The sequence below is a fragment of the Apium graveolens genome, chromosome 10 (genome assembly GCF_009905375.1).
Source record: "Apium graveolens cultivar Ventura chromosome 10, ASM990537v1, whole genome shotgun sequence".
In the NCBI taxonomy this organism is placed as follows: domain Eukaryota; kingdom Viridiplantae; phylum Streptophyta; class Magnoliopsida; order Apiales; family Apiaceae; genus Apium; species Apium graveolens.
Genome location: NC_133656.1, coordinates 163,944,240 through 163,951,552, shown reverse-complemented (window position 1 = coordinate 163,951,552; position 7,313 = coordinate 163,944,240). Strand labels below are relative to the sequence as shown.

General features: G+C 39.6%; 1 non-coding gene across 1 annotated transcript; it reads left to right on the top strand.

Annotated features, from left to right (window-relative positions):
• The first annotated feature begins 6,735 nt into the window (after window positions 1-6,735).
• On the top strand, window positions 6,736-6,842 carry LOC141694916 (small nucleolar RNA R71). The gene has a single exon (XR_012564195.1). It is a non-coding gene; the product is annotated as a small nucleolar RNA R71 (small nucleolar RNA).
• The last annotated feature ends 471 nt before the right edge of the window (window positions 6,843-7,313 follow it).

Sequence of the window (7,313 nt, the reverse complement as noted above, 5' to 3'; positions counted from 1 at the left end):
TCTAACACAACATCCATTTCATTGTGAATTCATTGTCCAACCAAGTATCACAGTTAACATCATGACCAACTTCATCAATAAGTTTTGCTTGATTATCTTCAACATCAGCCTGGTAGGAAAGCATGATAGCTTGGTAGTCCTGATTTGACATGTTGGATGTGAGTAGCTGTTGTGAGATTTGAGCAAGGCCACCAAGTTGATCAATTCTAAGATCTTCAATTGTTGAAGGTTGATTTTCAGTGTCTTGAAGTCATTGAGAGATGAGGTGTGATTGAGATGTAGAAGGTTGTGAATCAGAACCACCTATGACTGAAGTCACAGTTTTACTCACAGATTGCTCTGTGGTTTTGACCAGTTGTTATTCCTCACATAAAGTGGGAACCTCCAATTGAATTGGACATGATTTGACTGGGTTACTGTCATGTGCACCAGTCCCAAATCCTTGTACTTCTTGCAAAACACTGTAACTTGAATGTGATTAACTTGCCTCCCCCATAGCAGGATCATTGGCAATTATACTCCTAGCATCAACTGCTAATGCAATATATGCTAGGGTTTTGAGGGGAGTTGTCCCTATATGAGGAACCTCCAATTGAATTGGAGAGGATTTAGATAGCTCCCCATCAGGAGTACTACCCTCAAACCTTACAGTCTGTGAAGACTGATTTGCACATGAAGGTGCATTTAGTATCTCCATGGGGTCTTCGGTGAAAACTGATAAATCCCTCATGGTTTTGATGGTGTCATCAAGGTCTACCCCAGCTAGTAGCCTCTCACCATCTGAATGTAGTGTCTGGGTGGTGAGCAAGGTTTCTTGAACCAAGTCACTTGAGTTAGTTTGCACTTGAGAGTTAGATTCAAATGCTTTAGGTAGAGAAGAAATTTATGAGATTAGAAGTTGTTGCTCAGTTGTGAGTGTTGGTAGCTCCCTCTGAATGGATGAGGGAGCTTCAAAAGATGTGCCCTCACTGTGTGTGCCATCCTTATTTCTCCTACCATACACTTGAATTGCTTCAAATGCAGGTTGTGCAGACTCTGTACAAGGTGCATTGGGGTGAATACTCTTTTTAATAGACACACCCTGTTGAGAGGATGTATCTAAACTATGTTTAGTCCCCATTTTTACAACTATATCATGTTGGGAGTATACAGAGGTGGCTTGATTGGTCTGCTCAGATTATTACTCTTCTTTGATCTCTTGACTAATAGTGACTCAGGTTCTGTTTGGTCCTCACCACTCTCAGTCAAAACAGTTAAGGTTACCTCATTTCTCTTCCTTTTACTCACCTCATCCTTTTGAGAAGATGAGGTGGTTGGTTTCCTAGCTACTAAAGGTTTTGAAGGAACATGTTCAACATGGGTAAGATACTGTGGGTGTGCCTGTGTTTGTGCTTCCACAGGCTCAGGAACCATTATTGCACTAAGTTGACTTGTACTAGTTCTCATGTCTGGCATAGAATAAGGGTAAGTCTTAAATCTTTCAATCATAAAAGGTGTTAACTTAAGACTTACTGGAACCTTCTTCCTAGTAAGAAGTGATCCAAGTAAAATTTTAGATACTTGCTTACAGTTGCCAATTAATGACCTGTTTACTCCTTCTAGCATATGTATGTCATTAACTTTATAGTTTAAAGCTGACATAATAAATCTAGGTAGAAAAATTTCCTTACCTCTTGATTCCAATGGCATTGTTATCCTAGTGCTCAATTCCTCCAGTATGTAGTATCCTACATTAATCTGTTTGTTGGTGGCCATTGAGTAAACCAGCTTCTGGACAACACTGGATATGTTGTCGAACCCTGACTTCCTTCAGGTGAATGGCCTTATCACAGAGTCAAACAGAAATGACCATTCCCTTCTTAGATGTTTCTTATTCATGCTGGCCAGGTTGATCTTTGTTAGGGTGAAAACACGCGCTAATATTCATGCAAATATACGCGTTCTCAAGTAGTATAAGATATAAATCAGATTCGTTCCCACAGAGACTGGTTTAGGTTAAGTTCAATTTATGCACCTATGCAACAATGTATGGTTATCGCTCAATGCTAAGACAAATAACAAATTGGGTTTTTATTAAACTAAGAGATTAAACTAACAATTATAACTAAGAGAACAAGAATGGTTGAATTAATATATATGACAAACATGGGATTCTAACTTCATTAAATACTTCATTCAATAGCCTTATTGTTCTTAACCTTAGCATGCGATGGTGATGATACTAATCAGATAACACGAAACTGATAAACACCAACTTTCGTTGCACGAGTACCATTCTACCAGACATCCATAAAAGAGATAGAAGCTGAATAGGCACCAATTATATTGAGACCCTATATGTCTATAGAATTTGACAACATAACGGTTTAAGCACAAGTTATCTATCTTGATTACATAGGGCAAGTAAAACGGTTAGAGTTACCTACGAATCATGCATACACATACATGAACCTATGCTAGCATGACAAATTCTAAACCTCTATATTCACTGTCGCTTCAATAGAGATTAACACATTATCTTATATGTTAGCTACGCACATAAGACGAATAAGCACAACCAATACTAGGATATCATACAATCACCACACACCAAGATATCGAAACAATTAATTATTGAAATCCATAAGTAAATCCGCTAGAACCCCATGACAACGATTAGCCCATAATCGAACTCATCGTCACCATGGGTTCCAATGAAAGCATGGTATAAACAAGGTCTTAATAAACTGAATAATAATTAAAGTACGAATAAACGAGATCTAAGTTCAACAAGAATGAAAACGAGCATCCAAAGTTACAACTAATTCAAAGAATCACAAGTTGAAAACAAGATCTTCTTTTTCGGAGTTGTTATGTGCTTCTAGGTCTTCTCCTTGGTATCTCAATCTTCCCGGATGATGAAAACCCTTTTTTTTAAGAATATATACGCCCCTAGTGGACCTGGACCCTTAAAATCGTCAAATTCTACTCAAAAAAAACTTTTTCAGCGAAATCAGCGACCAGCCTCGCCCTGAGCGGCCGCTCAGCTCTCCTGAGCGGCCGCTCAGCTCTCTGAGCGGGCGCTCAGCTACTGACTGGAAAAATATTCTGATGAATCTTATTTTGACCATAACTTGAGTTCTACTCGTCAGAATTAGGCGATTCAACTGCCCACGCGAAGCTATTGAGATTCTCTACAACTTGACAATGGCCTTGGCTTCCAATTCTGATCACTTTTCATCATATTTCCTTTAAAAGCTCTTTTCTTCATTTAACTGATACCTGAAATGCAATAACACAAAAACACATCAAAATACCAACAACTTGAGTCCAAAACACCAATTTAAGCTTGTAATAAAGCATTCCAAATGGATATAAAATCCACTTATCACACCCCCAAACTTGAATCGATGCTTGTCCTCAAGCATAAACAGACTCAAAACTACAAAATAAACCTAATGCATGAATGCAACTACGTGAATGCAACTAAATGATAATGCAATCGATCCCCTCAGAATAACCATAACCAAATGAATAAGCCAATGCCTCTAAGAATGCAATGACTTTAAACAGAGCTCGAATAAATCCCACAAACCAACTCACAAACCAGAAACATGCGTGTGTGGATGCTTAACAGATATACTCTCAATACTAGATCAATAAGCATAACTTATCTATCATCGAAACAATCAAAAGTTTATAAACATAATAGACAATAAACACATTATGACTCACAACACCTCCTTTCTACTAGAGTTATACAAGGATTCACACTATTATTGAACACGTAACAAAGATGCTTATTTGATCGTGCAATGAATGAGGTCCCAAAAGACTTATACAATAATACCCATGTAGCGAGCGTTAGGTTAGCGGATCCCAGACTATAAAAGCCTTAGGTCACTAGGCACAAAGTCCCCTAGAACTTAATAACTCGAGTATTAAAGAGCTCACTCTTGATCAATTATGCATAAACACATACTTTTCTTTCTTTCTTTTTTTCTCTTTTTTCTTTTTTTTCCAACAATTTCTGAATGAGTGCGTTTCGCTCCATCTCATTCAACCCTAGACTACTCATAAAAATATGAGCCGGCAACTAGCCATTTGACGCCTAGCCTTACAACAACTAGCAATGAAATCCAAGTTTTTCTCCAGATAAAAGAATCAGTGTTTTTACGTCATTACGAGAATATCACAAATTCTAAATATAACCAAGTGATTAAATCTCAATAACAAACAAGTATGATCATGATCTAGATCAAAAGCAACCCTATAAGACTTTGTGAAAATATTTATTTCTGGCATGCAAATCAATTCATTCGGACTTAAACATCCCTCTATTCGTCATCACCACACTCAAATCAACATCAACTTATCAAATATCATAGTCCATCTTAAGGGATCATGCTAAATATGCATGCAAATGTAACTATATGAAATTACATAAAAATAAACAAATATGTCCTAAATGAACAATCATGTAAAAATATGAATGAACTACAACTAAACATGCAACATGAATCTATATGAATCTATATGGACACACACACTACTAATCCTTACATTATCACCCCCAAACTTAAAATTTTCAATGTCCTCATTGAAGGTAATAATAAGGATTTCAGGCATACCTAATTAGTGGGAGATTCACCCTCGTCAGGTGGAGGATCAGGTGGCCAATCAACCTCGCCACTAGTGTCTCGGAAAATAGTACCGAAAGCGTGTGTCAAATCTTCAGCAAAATGATGGTGAATGTCGTGCATGGCCTCCATACGCCTAATTACTCGCCTGTACTGCTCATCACCAACACCAGTCCTATCAACTACCTGCTGCACATGAGAAGAACCCTCTATAGGCACTGGAGGATCCGTTCGGCTACCCTCTACATCATCAAAGATATATCCCAACCCCCTGTCAGGGGGTGCACCTAAGAATGAATAACTCAAGTGATCTGGCTGTCGGTTGAGCTCAAGTATGGGAGCTTCTTGAGTAAATGGTTCAAAACGCTCCTGAGAAATTTTTAGCTCTGCCAACCCAAGAGAATCGAATGGCATATCCAACTTCCTCTTCCACGGAGGTGCAATCAAAACCTGAATTTGCTCTACTTTAAAGCACTCCTTTTTAGCTTTGGGTAACTTTATTTCCTTAAACACATTAAAAGTGACCTTTTGATCGTAAACCTTCATCGAAAGCTCTCCTTTTTGCACATCGATCATAGTTCGGCCTGTAGCCAAGAATGGTCTTCCCAAGATAATGGGAATCTTCTTATCTTCCTCGAAATCAAGAATTATAAAGTCAGCAGGGAAGAAGAGTTTATCCACCTTGACCAAGACATCCTCCACTATACCTCATGGATAAGCGATGGAACGGTCAGCTAGTTGCAATGACATGTATGTTGGTTTCGGATCAGGCAGACCAAGCTTCTTGAAGATAGATAAGGGCATCAGATTGATGCTAGCTCCTATATCACATAAACACTTGTCGAACGACAAGTTTCCGATGGTGCAAGGAATAGTGAAGCTTCCAGGATCTTTAAGCTTTGGAGGCAACTTCTGTTGCAGCACAGCACTGCATTCCTCCGTGAGAGCAACGGTCTCTAAGTCATCGAGATTCACTTTCTGAGAGAGAATACCTTTCATAAACCTCACATAGCTAGGCATCTGTTCAAGAGCTTCAGCGAAAGGTATGTTGATATGAAGTTTCTTGAACACCTCCAGAAACTTAGCAAATTGCTTATCCAGCTTTTTCTTCTGCAGCCTCTTAGGAAAAGGAGGTGGAGGATAGATCTGTTTCTCCCCTGTATTACTCTCAGGAGGAGTGTGTTCCACAGTAGTCTTCCTTGGTTCCACCTCTACTTCCTTCTGCACATCTTCTTCAGCCAAAACTTCAGATTCTGGAACTTGAGACTTTTCAGGCTCTTCGTCTTGCTGAACTTGGGGGCTTGCGACCTTTCCAGACCTTAAGGTGATGGCGTTCACCTGTTCTTCAACTTCCCTCTTGCCTAGATTTGTTTCTGTATCACTAGGAAGCGTTCCTGGTGGTCGATTCAATAAGGCATTAGCAATTTTCCCTATTTGGTTCTCCAGATTCTGGATAGAAACAGCCTGACTTTGGCATATAAGAGCCTGGTTTTTGCACATAAGCCTCAACTCCTCCAATTCAGATTTTTCATTCGAAGATAGACCTGCATCATTAGTTTGTTGTTGAAGTTGGAGTTATTGTCTTGGTGTAAATTGTTGATGAAAACCAGGAGGGTTAAATAGCTTATTTGCAAACCGCTGGAACGGCTATTGCATTGCATTCCGATTGTTGCTCCAGCTGAAGTTAGGATGATTCCAGTTGTCAGGATAATAAGTGGCAGGAACTAGCTGCTGCGATCTCTGAAAGTTGCTCACAAACTGAGCTGAGTCACTAGATATAATGCATTGCTCTGTCGTATGCGGACCTGCGCACAGCTCACAAACACTGATTATCTGCTTAACACCATAGTTAGCCAGAGAATCGATCTTCATAGACAACGCCTTTAGTTGAGCAGTGATAGCCGTAGCTATATCCACCTCAAGTACTCCTGCTACCTTGCCCTGTGGACATCTCTGGGTTGGATACTGATATTCATTAGCAACCATCAGTTCAATTAGATCATAAGCTTCCTCATAGCTCTTTGCCCATAATGCTCCGCCTGATGCTGCATCGAGCATGGGTCTGGACTGTGCTCCCAACCCATTATAAAAACAAGTGATGATCATCCAATCAGAAATTCCATGATGAGGATACTTCCTAAGCATCTCCTTGTAGCGCTCCCAAGCTTCACATAGCGATTCTCCCATTTGCTGCACAAATTGAGTAATAGCGTTCCTCATTGCAGTTGTCTTAGCCATAGGGAAGAATTTAGTAAGGAATTTCTGAGCAAGATCCTCCCAAGTAGTAATCGAACCAGCTGGTAGAGAGTGTAACCAGCGCTTAGTCTTGTCCCTCAGAGAGAATTGGAACAGTCTCAGCTTCACAGCATCTTCAAAAACACCATTGAACTTGAAGGTGTCGCAGATCTCAATGAAATCCCTAATGTGCATATTGGGATCTTCCGTTGAAGAACCCCCAAACTGGATTGAATTCTGCACCCATTGAATTATGCCAGGCTTGATCTCAAAGATATTAGCTGTGATAGCTGGCCGGACAATGCTAGATTGAATGTCATTGATCTTGGGTTGAGAAAAGTCCATCAAGGCTTTCGTTCGTGCTGCTGGATCTCCTATTGTAATGAGTACCTGAAACACAAACAAATAAACTATGAAAGTAAAAGAATCCGAGTCAGTGAACTTTAACGACCACTGATG